At 40.4% G+C, this 22,033-nt stretch overlaps 1 protein-coding gene across 3 annotated transcripts in view; it reads right to left on the bottom strand.

Annotated features, from left to right (window-relative positions):
• The window catches only part of USP1 (ubiquitin specific peptidase 1), a 96,660-nt gene that overhangs the window by 48,037 nt on the left and 26,590 nt on the right, over positions 1–22,033 (bottom strand). Inside the window, exon 1 of one of the 3 annotated variants that reach the window (XM_034653601.1) lies at positions 5,876–5,961. The exons of the other annotated variants lie outside the window; for them this stretch is intronic. The gene's annotated coding sequence lies outside the window, so the exon portion shown is untranslated. Of the gene's footprint in view, positions 1–5,875; positions 5,962–22,033 lie in introns of those variants that run through there. 3 annotated transcript variants of the gene reach the window in all.

Raw genomic sequence — 22,033 nt, 5'->3', positions numbered from 1 at the left:
AAAAAAAAAAAACTAAAGATCACGAATATGTAAAAATACGCAATGCAGTAAAATAAAGAAAAAAGGAAATATATCAGAAAAAAAATAAAAGCATTAATCAAGTAAAATGAGAGTTGTCCAGCTGGGACCACTTAAAACCCATTCTTTGTCTCACTCAGTCCCGGCCCAGACTCTGGGTCACTCCTGGCTTCAGGTCTGAGGACTCTAAGGAGCTTTGACCAAAACTCTAGTTGCCTAAGAATACAGTTCTGAGGGCGCCTGGGTGGCTCAGTTGCTTAAGCAGCTACCTTCAGCTCAGGTCATGATCCCAGGATTCTGGGATCGAGTCCCGCATTGGGCTCCCTGCTCAGCGGGGTCTGCTTCTCCCTCTCCCTTTTGCTCTCCCTCTCTCAAATAAATAAATAAATGTTAAAAAAAAAAAAAAGAATACAGTTCTGAGTCCTGAGCCTGACCTTCATGACCGTTCGTTGGTTGAGAGCTAGCTCTGTGTTAGGCTGGGATACAAATGTAAATGAGACATGCTTCCCTGTCCTCTCCTTCCCCAAACACAGCCTCAAGGATATTCAAATAAGCTGACACGTGCAATGATAGATACATGCACACAATATATTATTTGCCAGAGAGAATGGCCTATGTGTGGACCTTGAAACCTCCTCTCCTCCCTGCAAAATGCATACCTCCTCTCCTCCCTGCAAAATGCGGCAGGTTTGGTTTCTCCTGAGGCCCTTCTAGAACCTTGGCTTGCGGATGGCAGCCTTTTTGCTGTGGCCTCACATGGCCTTTCTTGTATGCATGCATGTAGCTGGCATCTTATTTCTGTGTCTGTGTTCTCCTAATCTCTTCTTATAAGAACACCAGTCAGCTTGGGTTAGGGCCTCCCCCAATGACCCCATTTTACCTTAATGACCTCTTTAGAGGCCCTATCTCTAAATATAGTCACATTCTGAGGTACTGAGGGTTAGGGCTTTGACATATGAATTTTAGAGGGAGGGAGACCTAATTCAGCCATAATAGTGCTCAAAAGAGATTTAAAAAAATTTTTTATTTATTCTTTTAAAGAGATGTTTTAAATGAATGAATAAAGCATTAGATTTTAACAGATGAATTAGACATCCCCTAAGTAAATTTATATTAATAGACTTAAAAAAAAATCCTCCCAATATTATCTGCCAGGAGGCATAAAGGTACAGCAATGAGGAGAAAAACACACGAACCCATGTGATGTAAGGTTAATGACATAATCACTCACCACCTGTATTTGTGGAAATCTTCAAGACTTCTAACGACATTGTTTGGATTCATCCTCACTGAAGCACAATCTGCCTTAACATTAATTCTCTCTACAGGTCTGATAATAAACCATGGGGAGCCCCCATATCAGTCCCTGGACGTATTTCAGAGGCTTTATGTTTTCCTATGGAATGTAAATGTTGTCTTGTGAGTACAGGATCCCATGGTTCCCTGAGTGCTCATTTAATTTTTGGAATTGGTCAATCAACTTAGACTCATCTAAATTCAAAATCAAATTTCACAGTGTCATCTAGGGTAGACCCAAAGGTGGTGGGCGGGTCATTTTTTTTTAACAACTATTCCTCAAGGGCTGGACTTCATGTTCAGCTTTTACAACTCCAGTTTTACAAAATTCATTTCTACTGTCCTTCCAGAGTTCACTTAATAGTTACATAGCTTCCCTAGAAAACATTCTTCCTCTATGTTCTCCCACAGTTCGTATAAGTAGACTTATACATACCACTCATTGACCCAATACAAGTCTTTCTTAGGACTCTTCTGCAGCATGTGGAATGGACTGAGGTGGTCTCTGAGCCTACCCTTCATTCATTCTGAAAGCAACACTCTCCAGAAGGCTATGGGCTTCCAGTCATTACACTCTTGTTCTACTTTAGACCCTGCTGAAAAGTAGTGTCATTGTGGGGGTGGGCGAGAGGGGTAGAAAATGCAGCAATCATGTGGGCATGTGATTTCATAAAGATTCTATCATAAAGCAAGGTATATAGTTTCCCACCAAAACCTTCTCAACCTCCTGAGACTAATCCCATCTGGCACTGCGAGCAGTTTTCCACAGTCCCTAGATGAGCTTGGGCAGGAACAACTGGAATAGCCAGCATTCATCCACGAGTCAGCTCTCAAGACCCCTGAGGTTACAGTGCTCCAGGAATAAACTTACCACCCACCCTATGTGTGCTCCCAGAATCGTACTCCAAACCGGGCTTTTGGCTAAGAACTCTCAGCATCATAAGGGGCCTTCAGTGGGAGCTTCTGGTTTCCCGTTCCATTCAATTTCCACCAAGGAAAAAACCAGGACATTCTAACAAGTATTTCCATAGATGAGAGATACACCCTTTTAAAGAAAGTAAATTCCAGCATGTAAGTGGTAAATAATATGGTTGAACAAGGCCTGACAAACGATGACCTGCAGGTCAAATTTGCCAGCTGCCTGTTTTTATAAAGTTTTTTTGGAACACAACTATATTCATTCATCCATGAATTGTCTATTGCTTCTTTTGCACTATAAACATTAAACTGAGCAGTTACGACAGAGACCAAGTGTCCCACAAAGCTTAAAATGCTTACTATCTGGACCTTGACAAGGTTTGCTGATCTCGTGGTTTGACCACACCTTGATCTCTTTCTTCAAACAAGTAATGAATTCAAGCTACCCGATGTTTTACCCCAGGGCCCCCAACTTTGCCTTTGGCAGCTGATTATGTGCAATTATTCTCAGTCTATTTTTACTATAATATTTTTTAAAGTGGTGGTATAATTGATTATTAGGGTCCTCAGGGCACACTTACAGAATACACAACTTACAATGGAAGGAATCCATTCATTAGCCATTAGCCCTAAGAGGTTGTTCCAGGCAACTGCTAAGAATATAATGAATCTCAGAAAAATAAAATAAGATGAAAATAGAGAGGGAGGCAAACCATAAGAGATGCTGAACTCTAGGAAACAAACTGAGGGTTGCTGGAGGGGAGGTGGTTGGAAGGAAGGGATAACTGGGTGATGGGCATTAAGGAGGGCACTTGATGTAATGAGCACTGGGTGTTATATGCAACTAATGAATTACTAAATTCTACCTCTGAAACTAATCAGACTAAGTTAACTGAATTCAATTTAAATAAAGAATTTTTTAAAAGATAAAAAAAAGGAATACAGTAAGTATAGCTCATTCCTCATCTTATGGCCAGATGGAATTCATATAAACATTTTTTCCTCTGTCTCTGGTTTTTATAGATCTGGACAATTACTAATAGGTGACTCTAGAGTACCTGATTTTTACCTCCACTTCCTGGGCCATGACTATTGCAGGGTCCTGAAAGGAGACTGGTTTTGTAGGAATTATTTTTCTAATCATGAACACAATAGAAAACAATCCACCTTTCCATCTGACTCAAATTTTAATTATCAAATAAAATATATTAAAAAGTATATTACGAGGACACCAATAAACAAAACCAACTTTCTCTAGAACAGTAGTTCCTCAATTTTTTTTCTTTTTGCTATTGCAATAAGGAATCTTTTTTGACAAAGTTTTCAAATTGTTCTTCTCGCCATAAAATTTTAATATCATAAATGTACTGTACCTCTGTTTATGCACTGTTCCTTTTGGAGTACCATGAACCATTATAACATCTAAGATTTTGTCACCCCCATTTGAGAACGCATGTTCTATCACAATTATCCAACATGACATCATCATTTTTAATCCATAGTCCCATTTTTTAATCTGGCCTCAAGAATGTATTTCATACTATGGCTCCCTTCTTGGGTCAAAGTGCTCACTACACTTGCCCCTTCTGGGTGATTGGCCAGGGACTGGTGTGGGCTGGAACCCCCTTGTATGTAATAGGGCCCAGGGCTACTGTCAGGGCACCACTGACAGCTTATCAGGTCTTTGTTCACTTAACTCCACCTTGAGATCTTGCCAATCATCTTTGTTTATCAGATCTACTTGATTCACTACCAGTTAAAAAATACTGGGGGTTGATCAGGGGTTGGTGTTAAATACAATATGACTGAGAATGTTCCCTGTATGAAATTGAGGCTATAAATTCTTGTCAGGAAAAAATACCCCAAGACAATTTCCTTGAGGGTACCTCTTGGTCAGTCTAGGATTCCTAACCCCAAAGTAGGCTAATCCAGCATAAGAGCTCTTGTGGTAAGCCTAGAAAGGACCAGTCCACAGGTGACTAGGAGGACGGAGCGTTTCAGGAGAGATGTAACGAAGAAAAAATAAGCACATAAATTGCTAATTTTTTTACTATCTTGAGAAGAAATTTATACTTCAGTCCCAAAGTATGAATGTGACAAAGTGATGGTTATCTAGAAAACTCAAAAAACAAAACCAAGGCAAATACTGGAGTGCCTGTGTTGCTCAGTCAGTCAAGCACCTGCTTTCAATTCAGGTCATGATCCCAGAGTCCTGGGATCAAGCCCCATGTCAGGCTCCCTGCTCAGTGGGGAACTGGCTACTCCCTCTCCTCCCCGCTCATGCTCTCTCTCGCTTTCTCTGTTGCTATCTCTGTCTCTCTCTCAAATAAATAAATAATAAACAAATAAAATTTTTAAAAAAAACCAAGGCAATTACTAACTTGACAGGAAGCAAAAAGCTGTATAATAAAGTAATCATAACACACTGCATTGTTCAACTTAGAATAATATATAGTTCTAATAATGTTAACATTGAGTATTAATGTTAGGCTGGATAAGTTTTTATTTTTAGTATTTCCATTTCCTAATCTCTTCCTCCAGGAATACTTGAATATATAATTTAGCACTTGTTGATGTTTCTTATATAGAAATTATGTAGACTAGCCATTTATTCCTACCACCACCCTATGAGTCACCATGATCATTTAACTAATGCCATCATTGGTGGGGGAGAAGTCTGGGGATTTCTCTTCAAAAGGGGACCCTTCCTCATACCAGAAACACATCTGCTCCAGAGCTGGGTATCAGCCCATAAAGAAAGATAGCTGTGCCTATCAGTGAGACACCCTATGGTGTCCCTGATAATAACAAGTCTGGATGTGAATGAACCGCCCTGGAACTTCCAGATTTGAAAGTGAGATCTCCCATAGTAAAATGGTATCACTGAACAGGGGTTGGGGTGCTGCTGTCTCATCAGGATTTTTTTTTTTTAATTTGGGCTTTAGGAGCTCAAAAGAGTCATTTCAATATTCTCTTACCACATGTATTAACTTCCGATGTTGCTGCTATAACAATTTACTAAAAACGCAGTGGCTTAAAACAACTTAAATTGATTATCTTATAGTTCTGGAGGTTGAAAGTCTGAAATCACTTTCACAAGGTCAAGGTGTCATCAGGGCTTCATTCCTTGTGGAGGCTGTAGGTGAGAATCCTTGTCTTCTCCAGCTTCTAGAGGCTACCCATGTTTCTTGGTTTATGGTCCCCTTTCATCTTCAAAGCCAACAATTATATCACTTGATCCCTGCTTCCATTGTCACATTTCCTTCTCTGACTCTGACATTTCTGCCTTCCTCTTATAAGGTCCCATGTAATCACAGTGGGTCCACCCACCTGGGTAATCCAGGATAATCTCCCCAACTCGAGATCCTTAATTTAAGCACATCTGCAAATGGCCTGTTGTTATGTAGATAACACACTCACAGGTCTAGTGGATTAAGACATGGACATCTGCCTACCACACTAGAGGTTCCAGGCAGATTCTGGTGGTGGAAGTTGAGGAGGGTGAATGGAGGAGCTACAACCACTACTCTCTGACCCAAGGTCTAGAAAAAATACTCAGGTCAACCTTGGCCTAGGGTTGCCTTCATAGTCTGTCCTTCCAAATAGCTCCAACCCAGGTGTTTGGATGCCATTCATGACCTACCTGTGTCCTCATTGACCCAGGGAGATTTCCTTAGATTAGCAATTTCACCATCTCTGCAGATCTGCAGTTCTCCAAATAAACTTCTGGAGCTTTGCTCAGCATACCATAGAAAGTCCTGAAGAGTGACCTGAAGGACACAGGCATTTAATTTGGCACCTACCTGTGACACCCTCACCTTTTAAAACTTCACCCTCTAAGCTTGTATTTACTGTGGGTTGTCCAGAGTTGAAAACCTCATTCTCCTACTGGTGGACTACTTGAAATCAGGGCATCCTGTGCTTTCCAAGCTAGATCATCCTCATCCCCTGGAGAGCTTCAGAATCCCCAGGGCCTATGGTTCCGCCCTGGAAAGGCAAAGAGAACCACAGGGGAAGAGGGCCATGCAACCTTCCTTGTTCACCCTTCATGCAGAATCCTATCTCCTGTCCTTGCTTGGCTTTTTTGTGTCCTCATTCCGGCATTGGAGCCATTCCTCCTAGTAATACTGTTTTGTGGTAGACCGATGTGGGTGCTCCCTGATGTGAGGGGAAATTTTATATTTCAAATTCCTAAGGCTCCAAGATGTTGGGGGAGCTCAAAGTCCCTATAACTGGCACCTCTGCCACAGGATGTATTGTAGTCTTGGTAGAGAATTTCTTTACTAGAGAGCTCCTGGGGTGGAGGGAACACTGGCTGTTGAGTAAAGTTAGAAATGCTGCATAATGAACTGAGTAGCTTTATTTCTGAATTAGACTGTGTCCTACTGGCTTTAAGAGTGATCAAAAAACTCCTGAGTTTTCAAGAGATATGAAAAGAATTTCTCCCACTGAATCCATTTAAAGGAATGACAGAAAAACAAATGAACTTACATTCTGAACATGCCACATGTTAGGTTTGTCTTGTTCAGCATACCTAATACATGAATTTGCTTTATGAGGTCTCAGTGTGAATAAATTTCAACCAATTATCAACAAATAGTTCACCCACCTGCAGACTCACTAAATATTCTCCATTATTTCTATTAACACTCTTATAAAATTTCCCCAACTTATGTGTGTTGGGAAATGTACCGGAAACCTAGTACAAGTGACTTCCCCTTCCAAATAGCACTCCTTCCCTCCTCATTTCAGGCCTCTTGATTACTTTAATGGATATAAGGAATAGATTTGGAACTGGAAAGATTCCTTCTTTGGGAAACAATTAGCTAGTGTGGGGGCACAGACCATCTGGGCCCAGTACAGAGGCAGCTTTCTTCCAAGAGGAATGCTGAGCACATAGACACCCTGGCAGCCCTTGTTCCAGCCCTTGTTAGGATCCTCTGTTCCAGGGTCCTGTAATGGAACCTGCAGGTCAACCCTGTACTATGACCGCTGACTACAGTCTGACTCCTTGTGGCAGCTTTGTATCTTCAGACTGGAGCCCAGCATTATTTCCTGCTACCCACCCCAGCCAGGGTCACTGGCAAGGGAGCAGGAAGATCCCTGTATTTGGAGGACAGGCAGAGAGGAACAGAACCAGGGAAGTCATCTCTTATTTAGCGAGCACTGCTGTGTGCCAGGCATTGCACTGGGTACTTTGCAAATTCAGTGTCATTTCACTGAATTTTCTCAACATCCCCACAAGGTGCGTGTTACTATCCCCATTTTGTAAGGAGACCAAAGTTCTATATTGTCAGGGATACAGCAAGAAAGAGATGGCATACTCTGGGGTTTACTGAAGAGATTTTAAGGAATGGACTATTTACAGAGGTGTGAACAGAGGTAAAGGATGTAATAAGACATAATGAAGTCTTGAGGGATTAGCAACAGCTAGCAGTCATTATCACTCCTAGGTCTAAAGGGAAAAAGGAAGAGAGTTATTTGGAACACGAGAGCTGGAGCTGAAAGAGGCTCAAAACAGTGCAGTATGACAGGGCAGGGAGGTGGGGGATGAGGGGAATTATCACCGTGCCCTCTCTTCTCCCACTGCTCCTACCCAGTGGTTTCTCCACCAACATTTTCCATTGGCCAAACCCAACTGGAAGCCAGGGAGCAGAGATGTCTGGATGATGCATTCTACAGAGGTCAGCCTCCTGAGGGGCAAATGGAGACCAGCCAGCACATGTTCTGAGAGAATAAGTAATTTACCAAGTCTTATGCTGAAATGTAAACCTCGGTCTTCCTGAATTTAGAGTACCATACTGCTATCCTCCCATCATCTACAGAATAGCAGTTAGAAACTGGAAGGAAAGATAGACAAAGAAATTAAATTTCAGCTCAGAGACTAGCCATATCCAAAGTATATTCCAAAGAACACTAGGCTTTTGTTGCCAAAAAGTTTGACAAATCTTTATTTCATACCTCCAGTTTGAACTCCAAAATGTGTTTTAGCATATTGAAGACATCAAGCAGTAATTAATTTTTGCTCTTCTCTCCAACTCAATTAACCATAAACACTTTTTTGTTCATGTAATACCAATTACATCACACAGACTTGTATTCCTTTTTTTTTTTTTTTTAAGATTTTATTATTTACTTGAGAGAGAACGAAAGCGAGAGAGATCACAGAGGGAGAGGGAGAAGCAGACTCTCAACTGAGCAGGGAAACCCGATGCAGGGCTCGATCCCAGAACCCTGGGATCATGACCTGGCCTGAAGGCAGACACTTAACCAACTGAGCCACCCAGGTGCCCCATAGACTTGTATTCTTAAAAACACACTTGGGGAAGTACTGCCTTAAGCGACGTAGGGTGTCGGTGAAGGTAAATGAAACTGCACTGGAGAAAATGAATTTGAAGAGGTCAATGTGGGAGACAGGCAGACCAAATAGAAGACTACTCCAGGAATCCAAGTAAGAGATGAGAAGGCCCAGAACTTGTGAAGCTGCAATAGGAGGGAGAGGAAGAGCAAGTTTCTCCTTCCCTCCCTCCTTCCCTCCCTCCCTTCCTTCCTTTTTTTGGTGGCCCGTACAGGGATTGAAAGGAGCAGGTTTCTTTATGGTGATTGGGGTGAATGGCAATGTTATCCACCTGGAAGAGAAATCAGACAGGGACTGCAGGCCGGTTTTGGACACACTGAGCATTAGGTGCTTTGGGATAGATAGAGATGTTTTAATTGGAAACTGGGGATGTAAGATTAGGGTTTTGGAAAATGGCTGCTGCTCAAGGGCCACATATGAAAGTCATAAACATATGGGTGACACTTAACGCCTGGAGAGTGGTTGGCATCCCCCACACTGAGAAAGTAGAGCAGAAGGTCCAACTTGGCTTCAGGGTATAAGGGAACCTCTTGAAATTACTTAAAAGATTGTGTGTCCATGAATATAAGGATTTTTATTTTCAGGTAATAGTGTCCCATAGCTTTTAGCATCTTTCCAAAGATATCCTTGAAAAAAGGAAGTTCAAGAACCATTTTTGTAGAATGAGAAGAGAGGAGGATTAAGGATGGAGTCTGCAAGGAGAGACACCAAAGAAGTCTGACACCCATTGGCCCGCCAGGGAAGAAATGCAGGGTGCACAGGCCCGGAATCCAGAGTGGAAGGAAAGATGAGCAATTAACAATGGGTGGCCCAGCTCAGTTAGGTCTAGAGATAATCCTTTTGATTCAACAATTAGGCCGTTACTGGTAGCCTTATCAAGAGCAGAGTCAGTTAAGGTGTTGTGTGGGTGAGAATACAGAGGGTGCAATAGTGAGTGGCTTGGGAGGAAGTAGAAGGCATGAGGAAAGAAAAGACAAACTCCTTTAACATGCCTGGGGCCAAGATAAGACTAAGATTTAGTGTTTCTATTAGTTTGAGAATGAGAGCAATAAAAGCAGTTTGGTATTCAGGGCTCACCACTGAAGACACTGTTATAAAAGGAAAAATGGATCCCACATACTAAAAACAATTTCTCTGGGTGAATAACCAATATAATTCATGAAATCAATCAACACACACACCCAGGCAAAAGCAGCAGTGAAAGTAGGGAGAATAAGTCACAGTAAGGATAAATATTGAAGATCAGAGTCAAGAGGATTTGCTTTTGCTCTGAGCAGGTAGGTGAATGGTGATGTCTTTCACAGAGTTGGGGAAGAGTGGGATAAGAGAATTAGGGGTCTGGGGCGCCCGGGTGGCACAGCGGTTAAGCGTCTGCCTCCGGCTCAGGGCGTGATCCCGGCGTTATGGGATCGAGCCCCACATCACTCCTATGCTACGAGCCTGCTTCTTCCTCTCCCACTCCCCCTGCTTGTGTTCCCTCTCTCGCTGGCTGTCTCTCTCTCTCTGTCAAATAAATAAATAAAATCTTTAAAAAAAAAAAAAAAGAGAATTGGGGTGGAAAGCAAGAGTTCCATTCTGAATATATATATATATTATGTTAATCACTTTGCAATATATATGTATATCAGATCATTGCATTGTATACCTTATACAATATTATATGTCAATTATATCTTAATAAAGCTGGAATAAAGTCTAATTTATATATATATACACATACACATATATTCACATATATACACATACATATACACATGAACATTTACATATATACACATACATATACATATATAAATTTACATATATACAAATTAGACTTTTTTCCAGCTTTATTAAGATGTAATTGACATATAATATTGTATAAGTTTAAGGTATACAATGTGATGATCTGATATACATATATATTGCAAACTGATTAGCATAATAAGATTAGTTAACATATCCATCACCTCACCTGGTTACCTTTATGTGTGTGTGTTTAGAACTTTTAAGATGTACTCCCTTAGCTACTTTTAATTATACAACACAGTTTTGTTGACTATAGTTACCATGCTTTACATTAGATCCCCAGAACTTACTCATGCTCTAACTGGAATTTTGTACCCCTTCAACCACCTTCAACCATTTCCCACACTTCCCTGCCCCTGGCAAACACCATACTACTCTCTCTTTTTATGAGTTTGGTTTTTTTTAAGACTTCACTTTAAGTGAGATCTTATGGAATTTGTCTTTCCCAGACTAACTTATTTTACTTAGCATAATGCCCTCAATCCACAAAGATACCTTGGTTAATTTCCTCCCAGTTTTGGTAAGTAAAATGTATCAACATTATTAAGTAATATATTCAAATCATTCCTTATCAACTGCAGCAACTTGCCTTTCTCCCTCTCTTTGGTTCTTTGAGCATGATTTACCCTCATTCCAGTAAAATGTCACCTCAATTCCCTACTAACCCAGCCAAGAGAGTTGAGAGATTCCCAAACAGATTCTCAACTCCTGAACCTTGGAAAGATCCTAAGCCAAAGGAAGTTGGTGATAATCTTGGAAAGATCCTAAGCTGAAAGAAGTTGGTGATAATACATGCTTGAAGCTTTTTTCTACTCCTATTAAGGCATTCCCTTTAGAGAGGCTTAACAATAATTGTTCAACTGAGTGAAAATGTCCTATAATTAACTCGGGTGGTTGTGGACATGAACTACCCAGATTTCTTCCTGGAAGGGCTGGTGGCTTCAGCTAGTGGAAGTGCTGTCAGCAGACCACTCTTGACCTCTTCAGAGATTGCTTTGGTTTTGGAAAAATGCCTCCTCCAGGGTTATGTCCTTCCAGGGGTAGCCCACACTCATTGTGGGGTAATCTGGACATTTTGACCCAATGCAGGACAACTCAGAGGCCAGTTCAACCCTGGAGTTCCCAGTGGGGATCAGGTGAGATGGTTGGACCTACAACACAACTTGCTGTCTCCTTCTGTCCACCCCTGTTTCCTTCCTTCCCCTTCCCCAGGTGTTGACCCTAAGGGCACTCTCAATATGTGTCTGCACACTACCTGCTGTCTTGGAGTCTGATTCCTGAAAAACCCGAATGGCAACAGTAATGACACACTGAAATGCCTGGCTTTACCAGCAACCGAACTGCTTCACAAAGGCATTAATCATTCATGTCTCTGATTAGTAAATCAAAACACTGAGGTTGTCTTGGAAAACTTTCAAAGTGTCCTATATTTCAAAGAAATGGACTCTTCCTTGCAACTACTTTCACTTTCAGGAGACATATCAATGTTGCCAAGTGCTTCACTCATCAGCTCAAGGATGTGGACCCCACAACTCCATCGCTTTAGCAATCTCTTTATGGATACCAGTTTGCTCTCGAGAGAAATTCTAGGCCTCTCACATATATTTGCATATTATTCCACATTGCCAAAAATTTCACACTGAATAAACAAAGGGCAAATCATTCCAAGTCTTGTTGCAGCTGCCATAGTTTTCCTACAACTGGGTTGTGAGACATACAGGCATCTGGGTTGTTAGTAACCAAGAATGAGAAATGCAATGGCTAGTCTATGGAGTGTCTTTACTGGTATAATTTTAGTGAAGATGAATATGTATAAGGGCTTCTGTGACTTTATTCATTATTTTGGTCCCTTTTCACACAAGATCTTCTATTCCTCAACCATGAATTCTATTAATAAAGAATCTCCATAGTCAGAGAGGAAATAATGTATAAATCTTGACTATACTTTTCCTTTGCAGATGGTTTCATATTTGATCTTTACATTAGAGCCAATGTTTCTGGTTCTGTTTTTTCAATGGCACCTTCCATTATCACCTGGTTGTTGGAAGGACCCAATGAGATGCTACAGGTAATGCCCTTGTCGCAGAGCCTGGCCCAATAAATACTGGTTGGAAGCAGAATCCATCATGGTTAAACCACTCTGGAATTGGAGTGCTTGAGGGCGAACCCCAGCTCAATCACTCACTATCTTTATGAACTTGAGCAAGTAAGTTGACCTCTGTCCCTCAATTGTTGGTCTCATCTGTAAAATAGAGAAAATGACAGTCCTGCCTCACAGGGTTTGATGTACAGATCACAATATTTCCATCAGTGAACATCAGAAACATGTTTGCATAAGTTAACATGTAAAACACTCCCCCAAAGTACCTAGCACACAGTATGCATTATTTAAATATTAGGAGCAATTCTGGGATAATAGACTGAAAAGATAAAATGGTTTTATCACAATATGCATATGAAGTATTTATTCAAGGTATTCATAATTTGTATCATCTGCATAATTTTGTCGGTATGTACAATTAACACCTATGCTTACCATGTCTTAGGCACTCTGCCAAGCACTTTTTAAAAAAAGATTTATTTATTCATTTGAGAGAGAGAGAGAGAGAGTGGGAGGAAGGGGCAGAGGGAGAGGGAGAAAGAAACCCAAGCAGACTGCGCTCTGAGTGTGGAGCCCAACATGGAGCTTGATCCCATGACCCGAACTGAAACCAAGAGTCTGACACCCAAACCACTGTGCCACCCAGGCACCCCTGCCAAGTACTTTCTAAAAATTGCATTACTTAATCCTCTCAACATTCCCCAAACAGATGAGGAAACTAAGGACACAGAGCAAATGAGTGATTGCCCCCGAATCAGTGACTTGAACCACAGTGCATCCAACTCCAGAACTCATACAGAAGTCTGTTATACCTCCTACAACTGCTAGTAAAAGCTATTGCTAATAAAAACACATGTACCATAGGATGCTAAAAATAAATAAGGTCTCTGAGAGGGGAGCCAATAATTGAGACTAGAACCTGGGATAAAATAGTAATTGCATCAAGCATTAATTTAGAGCTAAGCTTTCCAGCAACCGACGCAAAACAGAAAACATAATGTGTCATATGGTATCCGATTTTAAAAAAACAAGCCATGCTCTCCCTTACTTCACTCTGAACCTGGTGCATTCCCTCCTACCCATTTTTTCATCAATATGTGCCATGGTTTGTATTCTATTTCTTACTCTGCTGTTGGGCCCAATGGCAGCAGGCTAATGTGCTTTCTGCATTTCAAAGACAGGGCAGCTTAATGCAGCATTTCCCAAACTCTGATCAGAAAAAAAATTTGTTGGCAGCACATCTATTAATATCTCCAGAACAATGTTCTTCACGACACGCTGATCTAATGTAAGAGTATACGGAGGTGAATAAACTCTGGCCAATGTCCAAGGTAAGGGAAATAATCCTTGTATTGTGCTTTCATCTTGTTTTCAATTGTAAATGTTAGTTTTTCTGTAAACAGGCCTTCTGACTCATTAGAGCTCTTTATACAAGAAGGTATGTTTGCATTTTAAAGTCTTATGTCTCCAAATAAAGCCAAGTTCTGAAAACACATTTTGCTGTAATAAAGACCTTTCTGAGATCATAAAGCTAAACAGAAGTACAATGAATTAAAAAGTTCTTCCTTACCATGGAACTAGCCACAAGAGACCCATAAATACTTTTGTACCTAATCTTCTTTGTCTATGAACCCATTGGGTCGGTACATAACCAACACGTTAAAGAAATACATATGGTTATCCATATGTGGGTGGGTTCATGGGTAGTAATTGTAGGGTATGTGTCCTTCAGGATTATTAACTGCCCTCCTCCAGCTGGGTGACTTTGACAAATCACTTCCCCTGCAAGCATCTCAATCTGCCCTCTGAAAAATGAGGGTACTGAATTACAGTATTTCCAAAGCTTCCCTAAAAATAAGAATCCCTGGGGGCAGCAGTTAAATATTGAGATTACTAAACCCTCTGCTGAGAGCATGATTAAATGGATCTAAGTTGCTTATTTATTTTTTTGTTTGCTTGCTAGTATGCTTTTTTATTCATTTGTTTAGTATTCCCTCTCTTAGAAGGATTTGCCTTACATATCCTTACATACCCTTGAAGGTGGCCAAGGAAGTCACCCTTTGCTCCCATTCCTGCAGAATGAAGTATGCATGGGGGTGGCAGAAGTGGGATGATCCTGCTGTATCCCTCATACCATATCAAGGTCTTTAAAAATAAGTGAACCGAATAAACATTTACAAGTAACTTTCTCCAACATTAAATTATTGCATAGTTGCAAGGCACCTGACTGGCTGGGTCCATAAAGCGTGTGACTCTTGATCTTGGGGTTGTGGGTTCAAGCCCCACGTTGGGTATAGAGATTACTTAAAAATAAAATCCTTAAAAAAAATTATTGCATAGTTGTTTGAGGTTGAGGTGGAGGCCACAGAGGATGATGATGTCAGACTCCAGAATACAAAAATTTTTCTCCCGTCTTCATTTAAAACTTAGCCCATCTTAACATTTCCTTCTGAGACCAGAAGTATGATCCTGGGCTCTTGGCCAGAGCCTCTCCCCCTTTTCTTTCCTCTCATTTCTTTAAAGAATGGAGAAGAGCAGAAAAACCTGGAAAACATTATGCACCTTCAACAAAAATAAAATCCAAACATATTATGTCAATTTCTCATAGACACTGTCGCCAGGACCTCATTTTATTTTCAGATATGTGGGAGAATCTTTTGTGAGACACTCAGCCCAGCACAGCAGGGGGAAAACAGGATACACTGTAACTAGGTTGTAAATAGACTTCAATCCCTTGGGCCACTCTGCCTTTAATTCCTAATGCCCTGCCCCATCATGGAATGACAGGGCCAACAGCCTAAATCTCAGAGGTTTTCAAAATTCCCTTCACATGGCCTTGGAATTCCTTGTGTGCACAAACCGAATAGAAACAAAAGTGAATTTGTGACAAATGGATTTTTTAATACTTGAAATAAAACAAGCGTTTTGGTTTCTTTTTTTTTTCTTTCTTTCTTTTTTCCCCCCTGTATATAGGAAGAGTAACAGATCCAAACAAAGTCACCCAAATTGTTTTCCTCACTTGCTGAGCTGCATATCTTTATTCTGCTCTCTGGTTCCTGTTGTTTGGCGCCCTTTTCATTAATTTGCTGGTGAATTTGAACCCAATCTGATTCCTGTCCTTTCCATAAAACCTTCAGTCTCTCCTGAGAACCAACATGTAGGCTGAGGAAGTAGCAGTTAAAAGCAAAAATAAGTTAATAACAGACAAAAAGTACCGAGTAAAGCAGGCTAAACTTTCTTCATGCCTTCTTTCTCTTAATGCCTACATATCCCTTGGAGGTGGCTGCTCTTATTTTCTTCATTTCACAGATGAAGAAACTGAAGCTTCAAGGGGTTACAACTAGTAAGAGGCTGAGCTAGGACTTGAACAAATTTCTGTCTTGCTCCAATGCTCAAACTTCTAATCACCATGATAAACCGCTTTTATCAGGAAGCTTTGGAAGGATTTAGATATTTATGTTAAAAGTAACAGAACTTTGTAGGGAAGATGCCAAGGCAGCAAGACAGTAAGAAAGGGCACAGGTGGCCACATATGCTTGGGCGTATTGTGTTCTACACACCTCTAGGGGGCACCATTCATGTTACAGTCTATGGGAATGGTGCCCTTGAAGTTGTGCTGGGCACTACCTCCATGGCCACACGCCATAATGGGAATGGGCTTTGACAATTAAATAAGCTCCCATGATCTCTGAGCTTGGGTCAATAAGTGGCTTCACTTCTCTAAGCTTCAACTTCATCACAAGCAAACTAGGGTTGCCAATAAACACAGAACAGGCAATACTACTAAGATGACTGCTACCCCAGTGGCTATTACCATGGTCATGAATGCATGATGTATGAGTACCATACCCAGAAAGCAACTTCTCCTAGACTGTTCTTCCTGGGGATAGAAGATCATTTTGAATTGGGTTTAGCCAAGTGCTAGCTCCTTCTTCACCTTCTTCACCTCTAAACGCAGCTCAGTATTCCAGCATCTCTTTTACCTATCCTCATTCTCAAGGTTATCTCCTGTTGGCCCATAACTCAAATGCCACCCAGATACAACTCTGAAGTTCTATCTCCATCCCTATCCTCTCCTTGAACTCTAGATTCTGTATCTATCTAGACATCCCTGCTTGGGTATCTAATAGGCACCTGAAACTCAATACAATTTAAAATATACACACAAGCAACAAAAGCAACAATAAACAAGTTGGACTACATCAAAGAGCCCTGCACAGCGCAAGAAGCAATCGACAAAATGTAAGGCAACCTATGAAATAGGAGAAAATATTTGCAAATCATATATTTGAAAATGGGTTAATATCCAAATGTACAAAGAACTCATACAACTCAATAGCAAACTCCCCTCCAAATAATAATAGCAATAATAATAATAATAATAATAATAATAAATAATAATAATACATTGAGGAGGGCACATGTTGTGATGAGCCCTGGGTGTTACATGCAACTAATGAATCGTTGAACACTACATCAAAAATTAATTATGTACTCTACGTTGGCTAACTGAACATAATAAAAAAATTTTTTTAAATGAGCAAGAGATATGAACAGACCTTTTTCTAAAGAAGACATGCAAATGACCAATAGGCAGGTATATGAAAATGTACTCACCATCACTAATCATCAGGGAAATGCCAATCAAAAGCACACGATACCACCTCATAGCTTTCATCAAAAAGACAAGAGATAACAAGTGCTAGCAAGGATTTGGAGAAAAGAAAACCCTTGGACACTACTGGTGGGAATGTAAATTGGTATAGACACTACAGAAAATAATATGGAGGTTCCTCAAAAAATTAAAAATAGATACCATAGGATTGAGCAATCTCATTTCTGGGTATATATCTGAAGGAAATGAAATCAGTATCTCAAAGAGATCTCTGCCCCCCTTTGTTCAAGCATATTCACAACAGAAAAGATATGGAAACAACCAAAGTGTCCATCAATGAATGGATAAGGAAAAGGAATATTATTCAGTCATAAAAAAGAAGGAAATTCTGCCATTTGCAATGATGTGGATGAAACCCCACCGTACTATTTTGGACTTCATCCCAGACAGGATACTTCATCCGTGAACATTTCAGAATGTATGTCTAAAATATAAAGAGTCAAAACCCCCACAATATCATTAGCACATCTAAAAAATGAGCAATAGCTTCTTAATTTTATCAAATATCCATCAGGAATCGCTATGTGTTCCCCTATAGTCCTAAAAGTATTTTTTGACAATTTGTTTGCTGACTGTATCTCCATCCTCTCCTTTCACAGGGCCCTTTTCCCTTGTGTCTTTAACAGTTAGATACAGAGGCTTGATCAGAATCAAGTTTGAATTATATATTTATTTATTTATTTATCTATTTATTTATTTGCAAAACTACTTTAGAGGTGGTGGTGTGTACTTCCATTGTGAGCTTTGTTTTATCTAACGGTCTCCTTTTTGTGATGTTAGTGGGTGTTGATGACCATTGCCTACACAGGGAATTCATTAGGGATTATAAAGCAGTGATCATCTGACTCTAGCACTCCTTTAAATAGTAGCTGAAATACTTGCATGAAGAGAGACTTCTCATCAATAGTTTGTACAATTAATACATATATTAGAATATTTGAGGCAAATTTCTTTTAGAATTGGCAGGATACATTTTTGATTCTTTAATTTACCAGTTTTCAAAATACTCAGATGGCTCCCTGGTGTATTTTCAAGTAATCAAAGCAGTCATCAAGTAACTACGTTTTAAAGTCACTTCAGAAATTTTCATACGATTATGCCTTCAACTCTCCCCTGTTAGGTTCAAGTGCATCATCTGGTTTTATTTTCTTCAAATTTAGCAAAGTAGAGAAAAGTATGTAGGGAATGCTACCACTTACCGAAGAATGATGTGTGTGTGTGTGTGTGTGTGTGTGTGTGTGTATACACATATATATAAGTTCTCGGAAGAATAAACCACATAAACGGGGGAAGGACAAAATAGCATGGAAGAGAAAAGGATAAAGGCTATGTTCTTATAGGTTTGACTTTAGAACCATGCATCCATATTACATAATAAACAAAATTAAATTACATAAAAAGCAATCCCTAAAACTCAAAAGATCATAACTTTTGTGTTTTTTTAAAAAGATTTTATTCATTTATTTGAGAGAGAGAGAGAGCAAGAGAGCACAAACAGAGGGAGAGGGCGAAGCAGACTCCCCACTGAGCAGGGAGCCTGAGGTGGGGCTCAATCCCTGAGCTGAGGTGGGCACTTAACCATGTGAGCCACCCAGGCGCCTCAAAGACACAACTTTTGGAAGTTGCTTCTATCACTTCACAGCTGGGAAGCCCCAGCAAGTTACCTACTAAGCCTCAATTGATTCACCTTTAAAATTGGAACAATTATAGCAACTCCCTGAGTTAATATGAAAATTAAATCATGCACATTAAATATAGTTAGCACAGTGCCTGGCACAAGTATCCAAAGTATATTAGCTATTATTTGTAACCCTAAGCCTTGGAGCAGGATAATTTGGAATCAAGGATCCATTTTACATGAAGATTCTCCCTGAGATCCTTCTCAATATGGAGATGCTCCGAGATATTTAAATATTTCATTTACAAAAATTGAGTTTTTCAGAAACAGGGCTAATACAACCTTGAGCAGGCAAGTGGTAGTCTTTACCAGCCAAGCACAGAGAAACTGCTGAGAGCTGGACCTTGGAGGCGGCACTGAATTCACTGCACTCAGCGAAGGAGAGGCAGTGTTTACTGCACACTAAGGAACTTCCTGCCTCTTTGAGCAAAGGGAAGCTTCTAGAACTCCACAGACAAAAGAGCAGGGCTTTAGGGGAAAGTGAGACTGGACTAGGCCAAGGCACTTGGTGAGAGGAAAGCCTTCTGAGCCATTCTTTCTTCTGACGTGTTTCTGCTCCATTACTCATGTACTCATGAACATTGCCTCTTCCCATCATGAGTCTGAGGGGGGTTGGCATATGGTTGGCAGGGATGTTCCTGAGAGCCACTCCTAACCTAGCATATGTCTTGAAATAACTACACACCAAAGTGAATTTGAGCCACATAAAATGTCACATTAAACCCAGACTAAATGGGCTAAACCCAGCTCATTCTTTTTGTTTTGTTTAAAGATTTTATTTATTTGTCAGAGAGCGAGCGAGTGCACAAGCACGGGGAGTGACAGGCAGAGGGAGAAGTAGGCTCCTCTCTGATCAAGAAGCCCAATGTGGGACTAGATCCCAGGACCCTGGGATCATGACCTTAGCTGAAGGCAGATGCTTAACTGACTGAGCCACCCAGGTGCTCCAACTCATTCTTTCTTTACCTGGATCCTAAAATTGTTTTTGACACAGGATAAAGTATTATGGGGTGGGGGGGGGGCGGGCAGAGCAGGTGGTAGGAATTGCAGGGGAAAGAGACAATAGTCTTAACCAATTTCAGTTAAAATACTGTGTTTTTGCGAATTTATAAAAACATATGACCATTAAAACACATTGTTGGGGATCCTCCCAGGGCCTTGGAAGGGCGTCTGCAAATGAGGGACCTTGTGGCTTAAGCTTTGTCAGCTTCATAGTAAATCTGCCTCTGCTTATCAGGAAGCTCAGTTTTCAGAAGGATTTTCTGGGAAATCCTTTTATAGAACTGCACCTCATTTCTCAATTTATTAGTCTGTGGGATGAGGTATTTCCGTGCCCAGTTTTCTAAAAATGGAGTGGTGCCTGCATTTAAGAGCTAAAAGCTATGTGAGGTGGCTGATGGGGGCGAAGGGGTGCTAGTACCAGCTGCTTCCAGAATAGTTTTGAGGGTGCAAAAGCCATGGCAGGGGCCAGGTCTGATCGAGGCGGCAGCACTCTAGGGAGTAGATACACCTCAGACACAGGCTGGTGGAATCACTTGGGACCACGGCAGTTAACAAAGACAACGATGGCGGAGGGGAAGCTTCCCGAGCAACCTCTGCCTCCCAAACCCCCCACCACACACCCCCATCCCCCCACCTCCACCCCATCCTCTTGCCAGATAGCTATAATTACACTGGCCGGGTTTAGCTGGAGAATTTTGGATGCATTCCCATTATGGCCTTATTGATATCCCCTGTTATCATGCCTTGGGCCCCTAGCCAGGAGAAGCACCTGGTCTAATTCTATTTATCACTAGATTCTTAATATCCTCTGGGAGTGTCACAACGCTTCATTCCAAAGAGTGCACGAATGAAGAATATTATTGCAAATTACTCATCTCAGACCTGAGCCCAGACTTCTGTTTTGCATTTTTATAAATGACTAAAAGGTTAGCTTTGGTTGGATCAGTTAGAATCATGACATTTTAAGTTTCACCTAAGGTTAAAGGTGGCAGCTTTCAAAACTCATGATTTCAGAATATCAGGAAGTGACGAATGAATTAATTGGAAATTATTATTAGAATTAATGAAGCTTTTGGAATTGCTCTTGTGAGCCCTGTAACAAACTCCTTTTTGTTCAGATTTCAAGAAAGTCACCCAGAACATGGCTCAAAGTTCCTTAGATGCATATCTCTGTAATGAACCGGAGGTTTGAAAATGTGCCCTGCTTCGACAGCAGACTTTATTGCTTTTCAAGATGGAAAGATTTTTAGCTTACAGGAAAACAAGCACCCTCATTTCCCTCTTTAATTCCTACCCCTCCGACAAAAACACACAGTGAAAGAACAAGTCAGCCGGGTGGACTCTTAATGGCTTCCTGTGGTTGTAGCTCTATTGTGGGACAGAAAGGACATTCAGAAAGAAAAAGTGAGATTTCATCTGTACTTTCATAAGGAAGGAATGTGATGCAGTCTGCACATAACTTTGTAAGGTATATCTGTAGTTGCAGGAATGGGTCACAAAATAACTCCATTTATGCAATTATTTGTACAATAGCTGTTTTCTCTATTAGATTGAAAACTTCCTGTGGGCAAGGCTCAATTTCACGTGGGCAAGTTTACCTCTATGTCCTTAGACTCTAGCACAAGATGAATGCCAAAAATATATATCGAACAAGCACTGTCAAGGTCCCAAAGAGTGATTAAAAAACAACAACAACAAAAAAAAAAAAACTAAGGCTCACATTTTTTTTTTTAAAAAGTCCAATAATTTTTAGGGAAGAAAATGTACTAGTCTTCGATAACTTTTCATTTTGCAATAATATCAAACTTACAGAAAAGTTTTAAAAGTTACACAAAAGACTCCTGGGTGCTCTTCATCCAAATTCCCCAAATTTTAACATTTGCCACATCTGCTTTAACACATATATTGGAAAGTAAGTTGCGGACGTGCTGCCCTTTTATTTCTGAATACGTCAGTGTGTAATTCCAAAGGACAAGGACATTCTCTTATATAACTAACACAAGATCATCAAAATCAGAAGATTAACAGTGAGATAATATTATCTAATCTATAGACAGTATTAAACATTTACTCATTAACTTAATATATCCCATATAATAAAAGAAAAATAATTTTTAAGGATCCAATCCAGGAGTACACATTGCATTACAATATCTCTTTAACCGCCTTCAGTCTAAAACAGTTCCTCAGTCTTTCTTA

This window comes from Ailuropoda melanoleuca, chromosome 2 (genome assembly GCF_002007445.2).
Source record: "Ailuropoda melanoleuca isolate Jingjing chromosome 2, ASM200744v2, whole genome shotgun sequence".
In the NCBI taxonomy this organism is placed as follows: domain Eukaryota; kingdom Metazoa; phylum Chordata; class Mammalia; order Carnivora; family Ursidae; genus Ailuropoda; species Ailuropoda melanoleuca.
This window is presented reverse-complemented; position numbering and strand designations above follow the sequence as displayed.